The 20,052-nt window shown below is 40.4% G+C and overlaps 1 pseudogene; it reads right to left on the reverse strand.

Annotated features, from left to right (window-relative positions):
* Positions 1-10,447: 10,447 nt before the first annotated feature.
* On the reverse strand, positions 10,448-10,915 carry LOC129542684 (small ribosomal subunit protein uS10 pseudogene; annotated as a pseudogene).
* Between the last annotated feature and the right edge of the window lie 9,137 nt (positions 10,916-20,052).

The raw sequence follows: 20,052 nt of genomic DNA on the forward strand, positions 1-20,052 counted from the left end.
CAGCGGTAAAGAGTGGTAAAGCATCACCAGTGTAGGAGATGCAAGAGATGGGGGTTCTGTCCTTGGGTCAGGAAGATCCCCTAGAAAAGGAAATGGCAACCCACTTCAGTATTACTTGGAGAATCCCATGGACACAGGAGGCTTGCAGCTTACATTACAGTCCATGGGGTCACAAAAGAGTCAGACCTGACTTAGTGACTAAACAACAACTCAAGCAAGAATGATATTATACTATGGATGCTAAGAATCTGATTTTTTAAATAATGTACTTTGAGCAGGAATATCATTAACGTTTTTCAAAGCATTATTTTTAATGGCAGTGTGTTATACTGGTATATGGCTTTCCAGGGAGTGCTAGTGGTAAAGAACCAACCTGCCGATACAGGAGGCATAAGAGACGTGGGTTTGATTCCTGGGTTGCGAATATCCCCTGGAGGAGGAAATGGCAACACACTCCAGTATTCTTGCCTGGAGAATCCCATGGCTACAGTCCACAGTCACAAAGGATTGGACACTACAGAAGCAACCTAGGATGCATATGTTGCTTCCAATTTTCTTTACTATTTTAAATAAGCTACAGTGGATATCCTTGTAGCTAAATCTTGGTGTCTTTTAATCATTATTATTTTTTTAAGATAAATTCTCCTGTTTTTAAGTGTTAATGAATACATTAACACTTAACGTACACACATACATTCAGTTCACTAGGGTGATCACTAATGGAGCATGAACACTGGGCACGTATTCAGTTCAGTTTGGTTCAGTCGCTCAGTCGTGTCTGACTCTTTGTGACCCCATGAACCACAGCACGCCAGGCCTCCCTGTCCATCACCAATTTCCGGAGTCCACCCAAACCCAAGTCCATTGAGTCGGTGATGCCATCCAACCATCTCATCCTCTGTCGTCCCCTTCTCCTCCTGCCCTCAATCTTTCCTAGCATCAGGGTCTTTTCAAATGAGTCAGTTCTTCACATAAGGTGGCCAAAGTATTTTAGTTTCAGCTTCAACATCAGTCCTTCCAATGAACACCCAGGACTCATCTCCTTTAGGATGGACTGGGTGGATCTCCTTGCAGTCCCAGGGACGTTCAAGAGTCTTCTCCAACACCACAGTTCAAAAGCATCAATTCTTCTGCACTCAGCTTTCTTTATAGTCCAACTCTCACATCCATACCTGACTCTGGAAAAACAATAGCCTTGACTAGACGGACCTTTGTTGACAAAGTAATGTCTCTCCTTTTTAATGTGCTGTCTAAGTTGGTCATAGTTTTCCTTCCAAGGAGTAAGCGTCTTTTAATTTCATGGCTGCAGCCACCATCTGCATTGATTTTGGAGCCCAAAAAATAAAGTCAGCCACTGTTTCCACTGTTTCCCCATCTATTTGCCATGAAGTGATGGGACCGGATGTCATGATCTTAGTTTTCTGAATGTTGAGCTTTAAGTCAACTTTTTTGACTCTCCTCTTTCACTTTCATCAAGAGGCTCTTTAGTTCTTCTTCACTTTCTGCCATAAGGGTGGTATCATCTGCATATCTGAGGTTATTGATATTTCTCCCAGCAATCTTGATTCTAGCTTGTGCTTCATCCAGCCCAGTGTTTCTCATGATTTACTCTGAATATAAGTTAAATAGTCAGGGTGACAATATACAGCATTGACATACTCCTTTTCCTATTTGGATCCAGTCAGTTGTTTCATGTCCAGTTCTTACTGTTGCTTCCTGACCTGCATCCAGGTTTCTCAAGAGGCAGGTCAGGTGGTCTGGTATTCACATCTCTTTCAGAATTTTCCACAGTTTATTGTGATCCACACAATAAAAGGCTTTGACATAGTCAATAAAGCAGAAATAGATGTTTTTCTGGAACTCTCTAGTTTTTTCGGTGTGGCAAGCCACTCCAGTACTCTTGCCTAGAAAATCCCATGGATGGAGGAGCCTGGTAGGCTGCGGTCCATGGGGTCGCTAAGGGTCGGACACGACTGAGCGACTTCACTTTCACTTTTCACTTTCACACATTGGAGAAGGAGGTGGCAACCCACTCCAGTGTTCTTGCCTGGAGAATCCCAGGGACGGGGGAGCCTGGTGGGCTTCCGTCTATGGGGTCACACAGAGTCGGACACGACTGAAGTGACTTAGCAGCAGCAGCAGCAGCGAATGTTGGAAATTTGATCTCTGGTTCCTCTGCCTTTTCTAAAACCAGCTTGAACAACTGGAAGTTTGTGGTTCACGTATTCCTGAAGCCTGTTTTGGAGAATTTTGACCATTACTTTACTAGCGTGTGAGATGAGTGCAATTGTGTGGTAGTTTGAACATTCTTCGGTATTGCCTTTCTTTGGGATTGGAATGAAAACTGACCTTTTCCAGTCCTGTGGCCACTGCTGAGTTTTCCAAATTTGCTGGCATATTGATTGCAGCACTATCACAACATCATCTTTTAGGATTTGAAATAACTCAACTGGAATTCCATCACCTCCACTAGCTTTGTTCATAGTGATAATTCCTAAGGCCTACTTGACTTCACATTCTAGGATGTCTGGCTCTAGGTGAGTGATCACACCATCATGATTATCTGGGTTGTGAAGATCGTTTTTGTATAGTTCTTCTGTGTATTCTTTGCACCTCTTCTTAATATCTAATACTTCTGTAAGGTCCATACCATTTCTGTCCTTTATTGAGCCCATCTTTGCATGAAATGTTCCCTTGGTATCTTTAATTTTCTTGAAGAGATCTCTAGTCTTTCCCATTATATTGTTTTCCTCTATTTCTTTGCATTGATCACTGAGGAAGGCTTTCTTATCTCTCCTTGCCATTCTTTGGAACTCTGCATTCAGATGCTTATATCTTTCCTTTTCTCCTTTGCTTTTCACTTCTCTTCCTTTCACAGCTATTTGTAAGGCCTCCTCAGACAGCCATTTTGCTTTTTTGCATTTTTTTTTCTTGGGGATGGTCTTGATCCCTGTCTCCTGTACAAAGTCACGAACCTTCATCTATAGTTCATCAGACCCTCTGTCTATCAGAACTAGTCCCTTAAACCTATTTCTCACTTCCACTATATAATCATAAGGGATTTGATTTAGGTCATACCTGAAAGGTCCAGTGATTTCCCCCACTTTCTTCAATTTAAGTCTGAATTTGGCAATGAGTTCATGATCTGAGTCACAGCTCCTGGTCTTGTTTTTGCTGACTATATAGACATTCTCCGTCTTTGGCTGCAAAGAATATAATCAGTCTGATTTCACTGTTGACTATCTAGTGATGTCCATGTGTAGAGTCTTCTCTTTGTTGTTGGAAAAGGGTGTTTGCTATGACCAGTGCATTCTCTTGACAAACTCTATTATCCTTTGCCATACTTCATTCTGTACTCCAAGGCCAAATTTGCCTGTTACTCCAGGTATTTCTTGACTTCCTACTTTTGCATTCCAGTCCCCTATAATGAAAAGGACATCTTTTTTGGGTGTTAGTTCTAAAAGGTCTTGTAGGTCTTCATAGAACTGTTCAACTTCAGCTTCTTCAGCGTTACTGGTCAGGGCATAGACTTGGATTACCGTGATATTGAATGATTTGCCTTGGAAACGAACAGAGATCATTCTGTCATTTTTGAGATTGCATGCAAGTACTGCATTTTGGAGTCTTTTGTTGACTATGATGGCTACTGCATTTCTTCTAAGGGATTCCTGCCCACAGTAATAGTTATAACAGTCATCTGAGTTAAATTCACCCATACCAGTCCTTCTTTGTTCGCTGATTCCTAAAATGTCGACATTCACTCTTGCCATCTCCTGTTTGACGACTTCCAATTTGCCTTGAATCATGGACCTAATATTCCAGGTTCCTATGCAATATTGCACTTTACAGCACCGAACCTTGCTTCTATCACCAGTCACATCCACAACTGGGTGTTGTTTTTTCTTTGACTTCATCCCTTCATTCTTTATGGAGTTATTTCTCCACTGATCTCCAGTAGCATATTGGGCACCTACCGACCTGGGGAGTTCATCTTTCAGTGTCCTATCTTTTTGCCTTTTCATAAGAGAAACTCACGTAAGATGGTAAGCACTGAGAGAGGGCATTGAAGGGCAGATAGACTGAAACCACAGTCTATCTGTGCCAATCTGATCACGTGGACTACAGCTTGTCTGACTCAATGAAACAAAGCCATGCCATGTGGGGCCACCCAAGAGGGACAGGTTGTGGTGGAGAGGTCTGACAGAAAGTGGTCCACTGGAGAAGGGAATGGCAAGCCACTTCAGTATTCTTGCCTTGAGAACCCCATGAACAGTATGGGCAGGTACTGGGGATCTTCACTACAAAAGACATCAAACTTGTTTTCAGACAGGCCGAGATATCAGGTTGGCCAAAAAGTTCCTTTGATTTTTAAGTAAAAATAAGACACAATTTTCACTTTCACCAAAAGAACTTGATTGACCAACATATTCACTGTTTTGTTCCATTAGTTTCTGCCATTTTTCAGGCAACTTCATAATTCGGTCTTCCCAAAACTTTTTATCTTTTTGAGCAAAGAACTATTCCAAGTACCTTTTATAGTCTTTCAAATAATTTATTTTTTTTCCATTAAATGAATTTTGTAAAGGCCAAAAAAAATGGAAATCTGAAGGTGCAATGTGTGGTGAATATGGCAGATGAATCAGAACTTCCCAGCCAAGCTATAACAGTTTTTGCCTGGTCATCAAAGAAACATGTGGTCTTGCATTATCCTGGTTTTTAAGTAAAAACAAAAGACACAATTTTCACTTTCACCACAGGACTTCATTGAACAAAATATTCACCATTTTGTTCTACTAATTTCTGCCATTTTTCAGGCAACTTCATAATTCACAATTGGATAATTATGTGTTTTCTGTTGACTAATTCCAGATGCTTTTCAGCTGGTCTAATTGGGAGCAGTACTTGTTAGAATTAATCATTTGGTTTTCTAGAAGGAGCTCATATTAATAATAGAGGACTGCTTTCCAATCCCACCATATACACAATATCACCTTCTTTGGATGAAAACCAGCCTTTGGTGTGGTTGGTGGTGGTTCCTTTCACTTGCACGACGATCTCTTCCATTCCACATTATTGTACAGTATCCACTGTACACTGCCTGTCACAAGTTGTTTTAAAAACAGAACGTTTTCATAACATTCAAGTAGAGAATCACATGCAGAAATATGGTCAATGAGGTTTTTTCACCTCTGTGAAATCCAGATATCAAGCTGGCACAAATGATTTTCTCACCTAATGTCTCAATTTGATTGCTATCAACTTCAACTCATTTACCCAACCATGAAGCACCATCCAGTGTGAAATCTCCAGTACAGAACTTTACAAACCACTTTGGACATGTTTGATCAGCACCTTCTACACAAATCCTTTTTCATCTTTCAGTTGAGTTTTTACCTTTCTTGAAATAATAAAGCACCATACACCAGAAATGTTTCTTTCTTTCTTCCATCTTTAGTCTTCTCACCAATTCTGGTAAGTATTTTTAAATGCATGCTGATTTGACAGCTATCACAGTACAGTGTCACAAAACTGTCTCAAATGAAGTTAAAGACATGTCTTGTTATGTGTTAGTTGCTCAGCTGTGTCAGACTTTTTGCAGCCTCATAGACTGCAGCCCACCAGGCTCCTATGTCCATGGAATTCTCCAGGCACATCTTCCCGATCCAGGGATAGAACTCGGTCTCCCACATTGTAGGCAGATCTTTATTATCTGAGCCACCAGGGAATGAAGTTAAAGGCAACTAAGCACTACTGGAGACATCTTACATAAAAAGTTGTATTGGTCAACCCAATACAATAAGGGATTCAGAAGAATATTTACAAGTTAAAAACTGTATTTTTAAAAAATGAGGACATCTCAACCCAATAAATGTATCCTCTTCATTTGCATAAAAATTTATAAGGTGTGAAGTTGACCACAGGGTAGCACCAATATGTTTCCAGTTATTTGTAATGTGTTAACGAGCAGTTTTTTTCCTGCTCTTTTGGTGAAAAATATTTAGGTTTAATTTGTAGGTTTACAAATTAATAAAGCTTAGGTTTAGTTGTGGAGAAGGCAATGGCAACCCACTCCAGTACTCTTGCCTGGAAAATCCCATGGACGGAGGAGCCTGGTGGGCTGCAGTCCATGGGGTCATTAAGAGTCGGACACGACTGAGCGACTTCACTTTCACTTTTCACTTCCATGCATTGGAGAAGGCAATGGCAACCCACTCCAGTGTTCTTGCCTGGAGAATCCCAGGGAAGTGGGAGCCTGGTGGACTGCCGTCTATGGGGTCTCACAGAATTGGACATGACTGACGCGACTTAGAAGCAACAGCAGCAGGTTTAGTTTGACGTTTAAATAAAACTTAGGTTTAGTTTGACATTTAAAAAATGTCTACATTAAAAAAAAGAGCAGGATTTTTATTTAAAAACCCAAGTATTATATATGTTTTCATAACCACACAGTCTGACAGATGATTTTTGAAAAACCAAGAATCATATTACTGAACATAGTATGTATTTATGTGTGTTTGCATGTGTGAGCACACAAATACATGGGTGTAAGAGGGTGAAATAACCAATTTGCAGAGTTGGTTTTATATTCAGACTTTTGTCTAACTGAAATTTCGCCTTTTATATTTTCTTAAATTAGAAATCCTGAGTGGTCTTATTTTTGTCTCTCCTGCACCAATAAAATCTTGGAAATGGGAAACTTTTGCATAGTATACTCTATGGTTTGCCCTGCCTCTTCCCATATGCATGCCCCTAGGGGCCTTCGCTCCACTTCTTCACAATTACTGCTGTAGTAAACTGTTAATGATAATTATGTTTATATAATTATTATTTCCTTCTGATGAATGACTTCCTTATCATTGTAGAATGGCACTTTAAACTTTTATAATATCAGGATGAAGTTGTTATTTTGGTGTTGGCTCTAGTGTTCTTCTCTGCATCTTTACTGTAGCAGTCTACTTTCAAGTGATGTTCCATGTAGTATAAGAATTTTGCAATCATATACTTCTATTTCTCCTCTTCTGTTTTGTACTCTTCATACATTTTACTTCTATGTATGTTATAAACTCAACAATTCATTGTTATCTTTAATATTATGTTCTTATTCATTGTTATTCATATTTTATTGACATAGTAATAAAGTATCTTTTAAAATGCTTTATTTTAAGATTTTGTTTTAATGTGTACCATTTTAAAATTCTTTATTGAACTTGTTAGAATAATGCTTCTGTTGTTTATGTTTTGTTTTTGGTTTTTTTTGGCCATGAGTCCTGTGGAATCTTAGCTTCCCAACCAGGGACTGAACCTGTACCACCTGCATTGGCAGGTGAAGTCCTAATCACTGGACTGGAAAGTTCCTAAGGTGCTTTAAATACTATAAAGAATAGATAAGAAATCCTGTACACTTATCCAAGTAGTTAACATTCTTGAGGTTTTAAGTCTTTTTCAAGGATTAACATTTCCACCTAGTAGCATTCCTTCTGTGAAGGACTTTGATATTTAGAGTATTATGGTGTTGGAGAAGACTCTTGAGAGTCCCTTGGACTGCAAGGAGATCCAGCCAGTCCATTCTAAAGATCAGTCCTGGGTGTTCATTGGAAGGATTGATGCTAAAGCTGAAACTCCAATACTTTGGCCACCTCATGCAAAGAGTTGACTCACTGGAAAAAACTCTGATGCTGGGAGGGATTGGGGCCAGAAGGAGAAGGGGATGACAGAGAATGAGATGGCTGGATGGCATCACCAACTCGATCGACATGGGTTTGAGTGAACTCCGGGAGTTGGTGATGGACAGGGAGGCCTGGCGTGCTGTGATTCATGGGGTCGCAAAGAGTCGGACACAACTGAGTGACTGAACTGAACTGAATTAAACTGAATACAGGTCTGCTGGTGATAAATTCTTTCAGCTTTTTTATGTCTAGAAAAGTCTTTCTTGTTTTCAAAAGATGTTTTTGTTGAGTATAGAATTCTCGGCTTACAGGTTTTTTTTCAGTGCTTTAAACTTAGTGCCTACTGCATTCTCAGCATCGCTTCTGATGGGAAGTCTGCTGTCATTCTCGTCATTGTGTCTCTACATGTAAGATGTCTTGCTTTTGTGTTTGCTTTCAAGAGTCTTTCTTTATCCCTGGTATTAAGCAGTTTTGTTAGGATGTAACTTTCTTCATGTTTCTTGTGTTTGGTGTTTGATCTTCTTGTATCTGTGAATTTATAGTTTTCGTCAAACTTGGAAATATTTAGCCTTTATTTCTTCAAATATTTTTTTATGTTCCTCTCCCTTCTCTGGGACCAATTACACATATATTATGTCTCTTAAAGTTTTCTGACAGCTGACTGTTTCTGTCTTCATTCTCAAGAATTCTTTTATCTCTCCATCAACTTTTGGATAGTTTCTCTTGCTATACCTTCAAGTTAACTAATCTTCTCTTTGGCAATGTCTAATTTGCTATTATCAAAATCACTATTTATTTTTTTTAAATCTCAGTCTTGTAGTTTTATTCTTTAAAAGTTCAAATTAGGATAGTCTTTGGTGTTTTGGTTTGGGATCTGTTTTGTGTTTTTTTCAACACATGGAATACGATTATCTGAATGCTCTTTGTCTGCTGTTTTTAACATCTGTGTCTGATATACATCTGTTTCAATGGATAAAATTTTCCCCTCTCAATATGAGTCAATTTTCCTGCTTTTTTACATGCTGGATAATTTTAGATTAGACATCAGACTTTGTCAATTTTATGTTGTTTGTTGCTTGATATGTTCATATTCCTATAAATACTTTTGAACTTTGTCTCAGAGTATGATAAATTACTTTGACATTATTTGATCTTTTTTGGTCTTGCTTTTGATATTTGTGAGATAGGACTAGAGTAGTATTTAGTCTAGAACTGCTTATTTCCCACTATTGAGGCAAGGCCCTTCTGAGCACTCAGCCAGTTTTTCCTATGAATTATCGGATTTTTTCAGTCTGGATAGGGAGAATAGGTACTACTCCCAGAGAAGTGCTGCTGATTCTCTGCCAGATTCTCGAGAGAGACTCTGTGCAGCTCTCTGGAGTTGTCTGTTTGTACAGCTTTCTCCTCCATGGTAATCTCTCCTGGGAACTCATCACCTAGCCCTCCCTGGACTCTCAGCTCCAGGGACTCAAGGAACCTGCCTGCCGTCCATCTCAGTCCCCCTTCCTAGCACATGGCCTAGAAATGCAATTATCAGCCCATTTTGTTTTTCATTTCCGTTCTTTGTTGCCTGATGTCTACTGTCTTGAACACTATTGTTTCACATATTTTGACTAGTTTTTTAGTTGTTTCAGGCACTGGTATAAATTTGGTCCAGTTTATTCTATCTTGTCCAGAATGAAATTTCTATTTCAAGTTTTTATCAAAAGATTTTGTTAGTTTCTCCATATAACTTTGTATTTGAATCTATAATAGTAAGCTTGAATTGTACTTTTTTTTTAATTTATTTTAATTGGAGGCTAATGACTTTACATTATTGTATTGGTTTTGCCATACATTGACTTGAATCTGCCCAGGGTGTAGATATGTTCCCCAACTTGAACCCCCCTCCCACCTCCCTCCCCATCTCATCCCTCTGGTTCATCTTTAGATCAAGTAGAGAATGAATTACTTCTTCTTAAACACGTGCTATGTAAAGATTCTATATGTAAATGGAAGAATTATAAATAAAATAATACCTTTATTTTTTTTTCACAGTTTGGTTGGAAAAGCCATGACTTTGACTATTAGAAGCTGGAAGGTAAAACTAATAATAATATTAGTATCAATTTTCTCTTAATTATATAACAGTAAATTTTACTTAAGCTTTACAGAAATTAAAATGTATGTGTCTTGCAGGTTATGCTAAATACATCCTTAACTGAACATAGTTCACAATTTTAAGGCTAAAAAATATCTTAAACAAAGATTCAAGAAATTTTGTGAAGCAAAATCGCCATCATTTCTTGGGTTTATTCTGTTAACAGTGTAAGTGTTGGTTGCTCAGTCATGTCTGACTCTTTGTGTCTCCAAGGACTGTAGCCCAGCAGGCTCCTCTGTCCATTGGGATTCTACAGACAAGAATACTGTAGTGGGTTGCCATTCCCTTCTCCAAGGTGTCTTCCTGACTGAGGGGATAGAACCTAGGACTCTTGCATTGCAAGCAGATCCTTTACCATCTGAATGACCAAGGAAACCCATTGGTGCATCACAAAATTATTATTCCTAGAACTTATTTATTAGGTAGATATTGTTATACCCATGTGAAAGATGAGGAAATTGATATAGAACAGAGTTCTGTAACTTTCCCAAACTTAAAGACAATTAAGTGATGGAGCCTGCATTCACACAGGCCAAAAAGATAAAACTCAAAATATTTTATGTTTTGTTGATTCTATGTTGATTAAAGCTCTCAACTCTTAAATAAAAGCTTCAGATCGTCCAGATTTTTGGAGAGTGAATTTTTTTTAATAACTGATTATCGATTTATTAAAAAGGTTGATTTAGGCATCGGCAATGGTGACTTCCACCTCAACTCCTGGCTCAATACTGATGGAAGTGATCTGCTTGACAATCTCAGAAGGGCTGTGCAGGTCAATGAGTCGCTTGTGGATCCTCATTTGGAATCGATCCCAAGTCTTAGAACCTTCACCACAAGGAGTTTTCCTTGTAGTTATTCTCAGAGTCTTGGTAGTCTGGTCCTTTCACTTTGAGGTTCTTTTCCTTCGTGCCTCTGATCAGCACACACCTTCTCCAGAGACTTCACGATGCGGCTGGTGAGGGTGATCCTAATCCGGTGAATGGCCACCTCTGGCTCCACAGGAGTCTTGCCAGTGTCTTTGAAGGCCATGGCTGCGGCGCAGCTTCCTGACCGACTTGTTCTTCGGCGAGAGCGAACAGCGGTGAGTCCGGAGCAGGAGTGGGCGGCACAGCACTCCCCAACAGCGGCGACCGCGACTTCCTCAAAGAGTGGAGAGTGAATTTTAATAATGAATTGTTGCTAAATTTTAGTCCATTAATATATCAAATAGGATAGAAATATTCTATAAGTTGTCTCTCCTAGTCTATAACATAATGACAATATGACACTTCATGTCTGATAATAACTTACATGTTGAAGCATTTTGCAATGTTAACAGTGTTTTCATATATGTTTTCTCAGTTAATTCTTATATCTATACCAGAAAGGCATTAGCCTCATTTTGCTTAGTCTGTCACTTGGCCCCAGTTCCTGTGGTTCTTAGACAAGTGGGTTTTCTACTATTTCAAGATAGAATTTCTACATTTTAACTTTCTTTGTCAAAACAAACCAAAGAAAATGGCACCTTTCCCACTTTTATGATGATAACTTTAAAAAAGAACTTTATTTATAACCTATTATTTTATATTTGCCCAAATGTTGGTGGCTCAGATGATAATCAAATGGTGATCAAAACCATTCAAGAATGCAAAATGGCAAAATGGTTGTCTGAGGAGACCTTACAAATAGCTGAGAAAAGAAGAGAAGTGAAAGGTAAAGGAGAAAAGGAAAGATATACCCATCTGAATGCAGAGTTCCAAAGAATAGCAAGGAGAGATAAGAAAGCCTGCCTCAGCGATCAGTGCAAAGAAATAGAGGAAAACAATAGGATGGGAAAGACTAGAGATCTCTTCAAGAAAATTAAAGATACCAAGGGAACATTTGATGCAAAGATGGGCAAAATAAAGGACAGAAGCGGTATGGACCTAACAGAAGCAGAAGAGATTAAGAAGAGGTGGCAAGCGTACACAGAAGAACTGTACAAAAAAGATCTTCATGACCCAGATGATGATGATGGTGTGATCACTGACCTAGAGCCAGACATCCTGGAATGTGAAGTCAAGTGGGCCTTAGGAAGCATCACTACAAACAAAGCTAGTGGAGGTGATGGAATTCCAGTTGAGCTATTTCAAGTCCTAAAAGACGATGCTGTGAAAGTGCTGCATTCATTAAGCTGGCAAATTTGGAAAACTCAGCAGTGGCCACATGAGTCAAAAAGGTCAGTTTTCATTCCAGTTCCAAAGAAAGCTTTCATTTCCAGTTTTCCAGTTTTCATTTCCATTCCATTACCAAAGAAAAGTAATACCCAATTGTACTCATTTCACATGCTAGCAAAGTAATGCTCAAAATTCTCCAAGCTAGGCCTCAACAGCATGTGAAATGAGAACTTCCAGATGTTCAAGCTGGATTTAGAAAAGGCAGAGGAGCCAGAGATCAAATTGCCAACATCCATTGGATCATAGAAAAAGCAAGAGAATTCCAGAAAAATATGTACTTCTGCTTCATTGACTGTGCTAAAACCTTTGTGTGGGTCACAACAAACTGGAAAATTCTTAAAGAGCTGGGAATACCTGAGAAGCCTATATCCAGGTTAAGCAGCAACAGTTAGAACCGGACATGTAACTGGTTCCAAATTGGGAAAGGAGTACTTCAAGGCTGTATATTGTCACCCTGCTTATTTAACTTGTATGCAAGAGTACATCATGCAAAATGCTGGGTTGGATGAAACACAAGCTAGAACCAAGGTTTTGGGAAGGAATATCAATAACTTCACATATGCAGATAACACCACCCTTATGGCAGAAAGTGAAGAGGAACTAAAAAGCCTCTTGATGAAGGTGAAAGAGGAGAGTGAAAAAGCTGGCTTAAAACTCAACATTCAGAAAACTAAGTACATGTCATCCGGTCCCATCACTTCATGGCAGATAGATGGGGAAACAATGGAACCAGTGAGAAACTTTATTTTTGGGGGCTCCAAAATCACTACAGATGGTGACTGCAGCCATGAAATTAAGATGCTTGCTCCTTGGAAGAGAAGCTATGACAAACGTAGATAGTGTATTAAAAAGCAGAGATGTTACTTTTCCAACAAAGGTTTATCTAGTCAAAGCTATGGTTTCTTCAGTAGTCACATATAGATGTGGGAGTTTGACCATAATGAAGTCTGAGAGCCGAAGAATTAATGTTTTGAACTGTGTTGGAAAGGAGTCCTGAGAGTCCCTGGACTGCAGAGAGATCAAACCAGTCAATCCTAAAGGAAATCAATCCTGATATTCATTGGAAGGACTGGTACTGAAGCTGAAGCTCCAATATTTTGGCCACCTGATGCAAAGAGTCAACTCATTAGAAAAGACCCTGATGCTGGGAATGATTGAAGGCAAGAGAAGAAGGGGATGACAGAGGACGAGATGGTTGGATGCCATCACTGACTCAATGGACATGAGTTTGAGCAAGCTCTGGGAGTTGGTGAAGGACAGGAAGCCTGACATGCTGCAGTCCATGGGGCCGCAGAGAGTCAGACATGACTGAGCAACTGAACAACAAGAGATGGTAAAGAATCTGTCTGTACTTCAGGAGACCTGGTTTCAATCCCTGAGTCAGGAAGGTCCCCTGGTGGAGGAAATGGCAACCCACTTCAGTATTCTTTCCTGGAGAATTCCATACACAGAGGAGTCTGGTGGGTTACAGCCAGGGGGGTTGCAAAGAGTCGGACATCTGAGCAATTAAAACTTACTTACTTATTTCATATTTGGACAAGTATTGAAAGTTTTGCTTATCATATTAACGCTATTTTTTGTTTGCTTTGCAATCTTGCAGGCCATCTCATTAAATAGATTCAGTTCAGTTCAGTCACTCAGTCGTGTCCAACTCTGCGACCCCATGAATCACAGCACGCAGGCCTCCCTGTCCATCACCAACTCCCAGAGTTCACGCAAACTCGTGTCCATCTAGTCGGTGATGCCATCCAGCCATCTCATTCTCTGTCGTCCCCTTCTCCTCCTGCCCCCAATCCCTCCCAGCATCAGAGTCTTTTTCCAGTGAGTCAACTCTTCACATGAGGTGGCCAAAGTATTGCAGTTTCAGCTTTAGCATCAGTCCTTCCAATGAACACCCAGGACTGATCTCCTTTAGAATGGACTGGTTGGATCTCCTTGCAGTAAAAGGGACTCTCAAGTCTCCTCCAACACCACAGTTCAAAAGCATCAATTCTTCAGCGATCAGCTTTCTTCACAGTCCAACTCTCACATCCATACATGACCACGGGAAAAACCATAGCCTTGACTAGACAGACCTTGGTTGGCAAAGTAATGTCTCTGCTTTTTAAAATATTATCAAGGTTGGTCATAACTTTCCTTCCAAGGAGTAAGTGTCTTTTAATTTCATGGCTGCAATCAGCATCCGCAGTGATTTTGGAGCCCAAAAAAATAAAATCTGACACCGTTTCCACTGTTTCCCCATCTATTTGCCATGAAGTGATGGGACCAGATGCCATGATCTTTGTTTTCTGAATGTTGAGCTTCAAGCCAAGCTTTTCACTCTCCTCTTTCACTTTCATCAAGAGGCTTCTTAGTTCCTCTTCACTTTCTGCCATAAGGGTGGTGTCATCTGCATATCTGAGGTTATTGATATTTCTCCCAGCAGTCTTGACTCCAGCTTGTGCTTCTTCCAGCCCAGCGTTCCTCATAATGTACTCTGCATATAAGTTAAATAAGCAGGGTGACAATACACAACCTTGACGTACTCCTTTTCTATCTGGAACCAGTCTGTTGTTCCATGTCCAGTGGAATATTCACAGATTGGTAATTGGTGCCCAACTGGTAGGAAGCAATCCATATATTGTAAAGGTTTTTGGGTGGCATTATAACATCTACATTTTAGAAATGTTATTATCTGTTCAATAAACCATATTTAATTATTGCTCATTTTTATGTGCTCTTTTAAAATTTGTATTGTGTATTGCTTTTATTTTTAGTGTGAAATACAGGCAAATTTTATGTCCTAGCCACAATTATCTTATTAGGATCCAGAGCTAAGTTTCAGGAGCATCCTATTTGGCATCTTAAAAATCATACTTCTCTCAATAATATATAATGTTTTCATATTCCTGTTATTTTGGTCTTCATTAGTAAGATGAATTTTGCATGTCTTAGGGTAGAATTGTATCCTCTAAATATAAAGTTGAAGTTCTAACCCCAGGACCTTAGAATGTGATCTTATTTGTACACAAGGGCTTTTCTGTTGTTGTTCAGTTGCTAAGTCGTGTCCAGTTCTTTGCGAATCTATGGACTATAGGCCGCCAGGCTTCTCTGTCCATGGGATTCTCCAGGCAAGAATACTGGAGTGGGTTGCCATTTCCTCCTCCAGGGAATCTTTCCAACACAGTGATCGAACCTTTATCTCCTTATCTCCTGCATTGCAGATGGATTCTTTACCACTGAGCCACTGGGGAAACCCCCATAAAGGCTTTACAGAAGTAATGAAATCAAAATGGGATCATCTGAGTGGGTCTTAATGCAATAGGACTTTTGTTCTTATAAAAATGGAGAAATTTGGGCATAAAGACACCTACAGAGAGAAGACAATGTGAAGACACAGGGAAAGCACCATGTGAGGACAGGATTGAAGTATGTGCCTATAAACTAGGGAACACCAGATTGCCAGTGACGAGCAAAAAATAGGAAAGGGCAAGAAAGGACTGTCCCTTAGAGCCTTCAGAGACAGCAGACTCTGCCTGTGGACCTGATTTCAAACTTCCAGCCTCTAGAACTGAGAAAATAAATGTTTCTTTAAGTCAGCCAGTTTGGGGGAGTACTTTGTTAGGGCTTCCCTGGAAGCTCAGTTGGTAAAGAATCTACCTGCAAAACAGGAGCCCTGGGTTTGATCCCTGGGTCAGGAAGATCTCCTGGAGAAGGGAATGGCTGCTCCAGTGTTCTTGCCTGGAGAATCTCTGTGCAGAGAAGCGTGGTGGGTTCCATGCGGTCCATGGGGTGGCAAAGAGTTAGACACACCTGACACTTGCACTTTTCACTTTGTTGTGATGACCTTAGTTAGTTAGTTCAGTCGCTCAGTTGTGTCCGACTCTTTGCAACCCCATGAATCACAGCACGCCAGGCCTCCCTGTCTATCACCAACTCCCGGAGTTTACTCAAACTCATGTCCATCGAGTCAGTGATGCCATCCAGCCATCTCATTCTCTGTCGTCCCCTTCTCCTTCTGCCCCCAATCCCTCCCAGCATCAGAGTCTTTTCCAGTGAGTCAACTCGTCGCATGAGGTGGCCAAAGTATTGCAGTTTCAACTTTAGCATCAGTCCTTCCAGTGAACACCCAAGACTGATATCCTTTAGAATGGACTAGTTGGATCTCCTTGCAGTCCAAGGGACTCTCAAGAGTCTTCTCCAACACCACAGTTCAAAAGCATCAATTGTTAGGAAAATAATACAACACCTAATCTAGAAAGAGAGTCTCTCTCTTTAAGGACTAAATACACTAAATAGAGTGGAATGTTGAAATATCAGCTCATGTTAGTCAATTACTTTTTCTAACACCCTATTCCATCCAGGGCTTTGTTATTAGTACCAGAAGCCTCTTAGTCCTGACTCTGAGAAGCCTCTAGGACATAAGCCAACTCGTGTAAGCCAGTGTGAAGCTTACAGTACAGAGGTCTTTGCCTTCGGTGTCAAGTAGGAGTCTGTAGAGGACCTTCCAGAACCTAGTCAATCTAGACAGTGGCTCTGTGCTCTCTTGTCTCCACTCTTCCTCCGAGGCTTGTCTAGAGGCAGGCAGGTGCTGCTTACCTCTTTTTTCTCTTCCTCCTTGACTGTCTCATGATGCCAGCCTGGTAGGAAACTGTGACGATGTGAGGGGTCTCGCTCCCTGGGAAATGGTCTGCCGCCCTGCACTCTCTCCCTCAGAATGATCCTCTATCAGCAGTTGAAAGTAGGTTGGCAGAATGTAGGAAAAGACTTGGAGATTTCCCTGACACTCAGTGAGAGACAGTGGTAAAGCCTTGGGAGGGATGTGTAGCTTGGAGGGTGCAGAGAGTCAGCGAACCCAGGGAGGGCAAGGATGAGTCATGGAGAGAGTACAGGTTAAATTCAGAGGTGGGGGAGGAAGAAGGTGCAGTCTAAGATGGGACGCTGTCACCACAGGGTGCCCAAGAGGAAGAGATCAAGTGGTCAAGGAAGACAGCCCAGACCGTGGTCTGCCCCAGCTCCACCGTTCTGCCCTCTCTGCCAGCAGTTGTCCAGTCATTCTCTCCTGCTTCTTTCTGTCTCGGAATTGTCTTTTTCTCTAACAGTTAAAAGTGTTACATCTAGATAGATAGGTTTAAATAGACACACACACACAATATTTGGCATAAATGAGTAAGCGTGGTCATATCCTAGCTGCTCACTTTAATGCAGCTTTTTAAAATGATTTGTTTGGCCCCCTTTTCCCATCAGTCCTCTCTCTCACTCTCAGTATCACTTCTGCCCGGGTAATCGTGCTACCGACCTAGCATACGTTCTTTCATATTTTTCATACTTCACTTTGATTAATCCTCAGATAATCATATGTGGATTTAAATGCATATGCAAACATTGAGATATTGGTGATGAGCCAAGTCCTTCTTCACTCCCCGACCTCTTAAGAAGTGTTTTGCTGTTTTCTGTCATTCTTACTTCCACATGAGACTGGAAATAAATAAAATAAATAAAAAGATTCTTTTCTCAAAAGAAGGTGATTCCACTTGGATTTCTTTGCAGTGTATAGATTTGTTAGAACCAACATTTTTTTAATGTTTTCCATCTAAGAAATTGGTTTGTTTTACCATAGAAATAGCTTTAAGCCAACTATAGAAATATTTATTGTCCTTCACAACATTTTAGAAATATTGAAAAAAATGCATCAGCTTTCATTTTTTTAATCTATGATCTAGTCACTTTGACTCTTAAAGTTATATTATAGCCTCAATTCAGTTCAGTTCGGTCCAATCACTCAGTCGTGTCCGACTCTTTGTGACGCCATGGACTGCAGCATGCCAGGCCTCTCTGTACATCACCAACTCCTGGAGTTCACCCAAACTCGTGTCCATCGTGTCAGTGATGCCATCCAACCGTCTCATCCTCTGTCATCCTCTTCTCCCCCCACCTTCTATCTTTCCCAGCATCACGGTCTTTTCCGATGAGTCAGTTCTTTGCATCAGGTGGCCAAAGTATTGGAGTTTCAGCTTCAACATCAGTCCTTCCAGTGAATACCCAGGACTGATCTCCTTTAGGATGGACTGGGTGGATCTCCTTAGAGTAAAAGGGACTTTTAAAAGTTTGCTCTAACACCACAGTTCAAAAGCATCAATTCCTCTGCGCTCAGTTTTCTTTATAGTCCAACTGTCACGTCCATACATGACTACTGGAAAAGCCATAGCCTTGACTAGACAGACTTTTGTTGGCAAAGTAAGGTCTCTGCTTTTTAATATACTGTCTAGGTTACTCATAACTTTCCTCACAAGGAGTAACCGTCTTCTAATTTCATGGCTGCAGTCACCATCTGCAGTGATTTTGGAGCCCAGAAAAATAAAGTCAGCCACTATTTCCACTGTTTCCCCATCTATTTGCCATGAAGTGATGGGACCGGATGCCATGATCTTAGTTTTCTGAATATTGAGCTTTAAGCCAACTTTTTCACTTATCTCTTTCACTTTCATTAAGAGGCTCTGTAGTTCTTCTTCACTTTCTGCCATAAGGTGGTGTCATCTGCATATCTGAGGTTATTGATATTTCTCCTGGCAATCTTGACTCCAGCTTGTGCTTCTTCCAGCCCAGTGTTTCTCATGATGTACCCTGCATAGAGGTTAAGTAAGCAGGGTGACAATATACAGCCTTGATGTACTTCTTTCCCAATTTGGAACCAGTCTGTTGTTCCATGTCCAGTTCTAACTGTTGTTTCCTGACCTGCATACAGATTTCTCAAGAGGCAGGTCAGGTGGTCTGGTATTCCCACCTCTTTCAAAATTTTCCACAGTTTGTTGTGATCCACACAGTCAAAGACTTTGGCATAGTCAATAAAGCAGAAATAGATGTTTATCTGGAACTCTCTTGCTTTCTCTATGATCCAGCGGATGTTGGCAATTTGATCTCTGGTTCCTCTTCCTTTTCTAAAACCTACTTGAACATCCAGAAGTTCACGGTTCACATATTGCTGAAGCCTGGCTTGGAGAATTTTGAGCATGACTTTACTATGTGAGATGAGTGCAATTGTGTGGTAGTTTGAACATTCGTTAGCATTGCCTTTCTTTCGGATTGGAATGAAAACTGACCTTTTCCAGTCCTGTGGCAACTGCTGAGTTTTCCAAATTTGCTGGCATGTTGATTGCAGCACTTTCACAGCATCATCTTTCAGGATTTGAAATAGCTCAACTGGAATTCCATCACCTCTACTAGCTTTGTTCGTAGTGATGCTTCCTAAGGCCCACTTGACTTCATATTCCAGGATGTCTGGCTCTAGGTGAGTGATCACACCATCGTGATTATCTGGGTCATGAAGATCTTTTTTGTATAGTTCTTCTGTGTATTCTTGCCACCACTTCTTAATCTCTTCTCCTTCTGTTTGGTCCATACCACTTCTGTCCTTTATTTTGCCCATCTTTGCATGAAATATTCCCTTGGTATCTCTAATTTTCTTGAAGAGATGTCTGGTCTTTCCCATCCTATTGTTTTCCTCTATTTCTTTGCACTGATTGCTGAGGCAGGCTTTCTTATCTCTCCTTGCTATTCTTTGGAACTCTGCATTCAAATGGGTATATCTTTCCTTTTCTCCTTTGTTTTTCACTTCTCTTCTTTTCTCAGGTATTTTAATGCCTCCTCAGACAGCCAGTTTGCTTTTTTGCATTTCTTTTTCTTGGGGATGGTCTTGATCCCTGTCTCCTGTACAATGACATGAACCTCCATCCATAGTTCATTAGGCACTCTTGTCTATCAGATCTAGTCCCTTGAATCTATTTACCACTTCCACTGTACAATTATAAGGGATTTTATTTAGGTCATACCTGAATGGTCTAGTGGTTTTCCCGACTCTCTTCAATTTAAGTCTGAATTTGGCAATAAGTTCATGATCTGAGCCACAGTCAGCTCCCGGTCTTGTGTTTGCTGACTGTATGGAGCTTCTCCATCTTTGACTGCAAAGAATATAATTAATCTGATTTTGTGTTGGCCATCTGGTAATGTCCGTGTGTGGAGTCTTCTCTTGTGTTGTTGGAAGAGGGTGTTTGCTATGACCAGTGTGTTTTCT

The sequence above is a fragment of the Moschus berezovskii genome, chromosome 19 (genome assembly GCF_049115385.1).
Source record: "Moschus berezovskii isolate FMDL1 chromosome 19, NW_MosBer_1.0, whole genome shotgun sequence".
NCBI lineage: Eukaryota > Metazoa > Chordata > Mammalia > Artiodactyla > Moschidae > Moschus > Moschus berezovskii.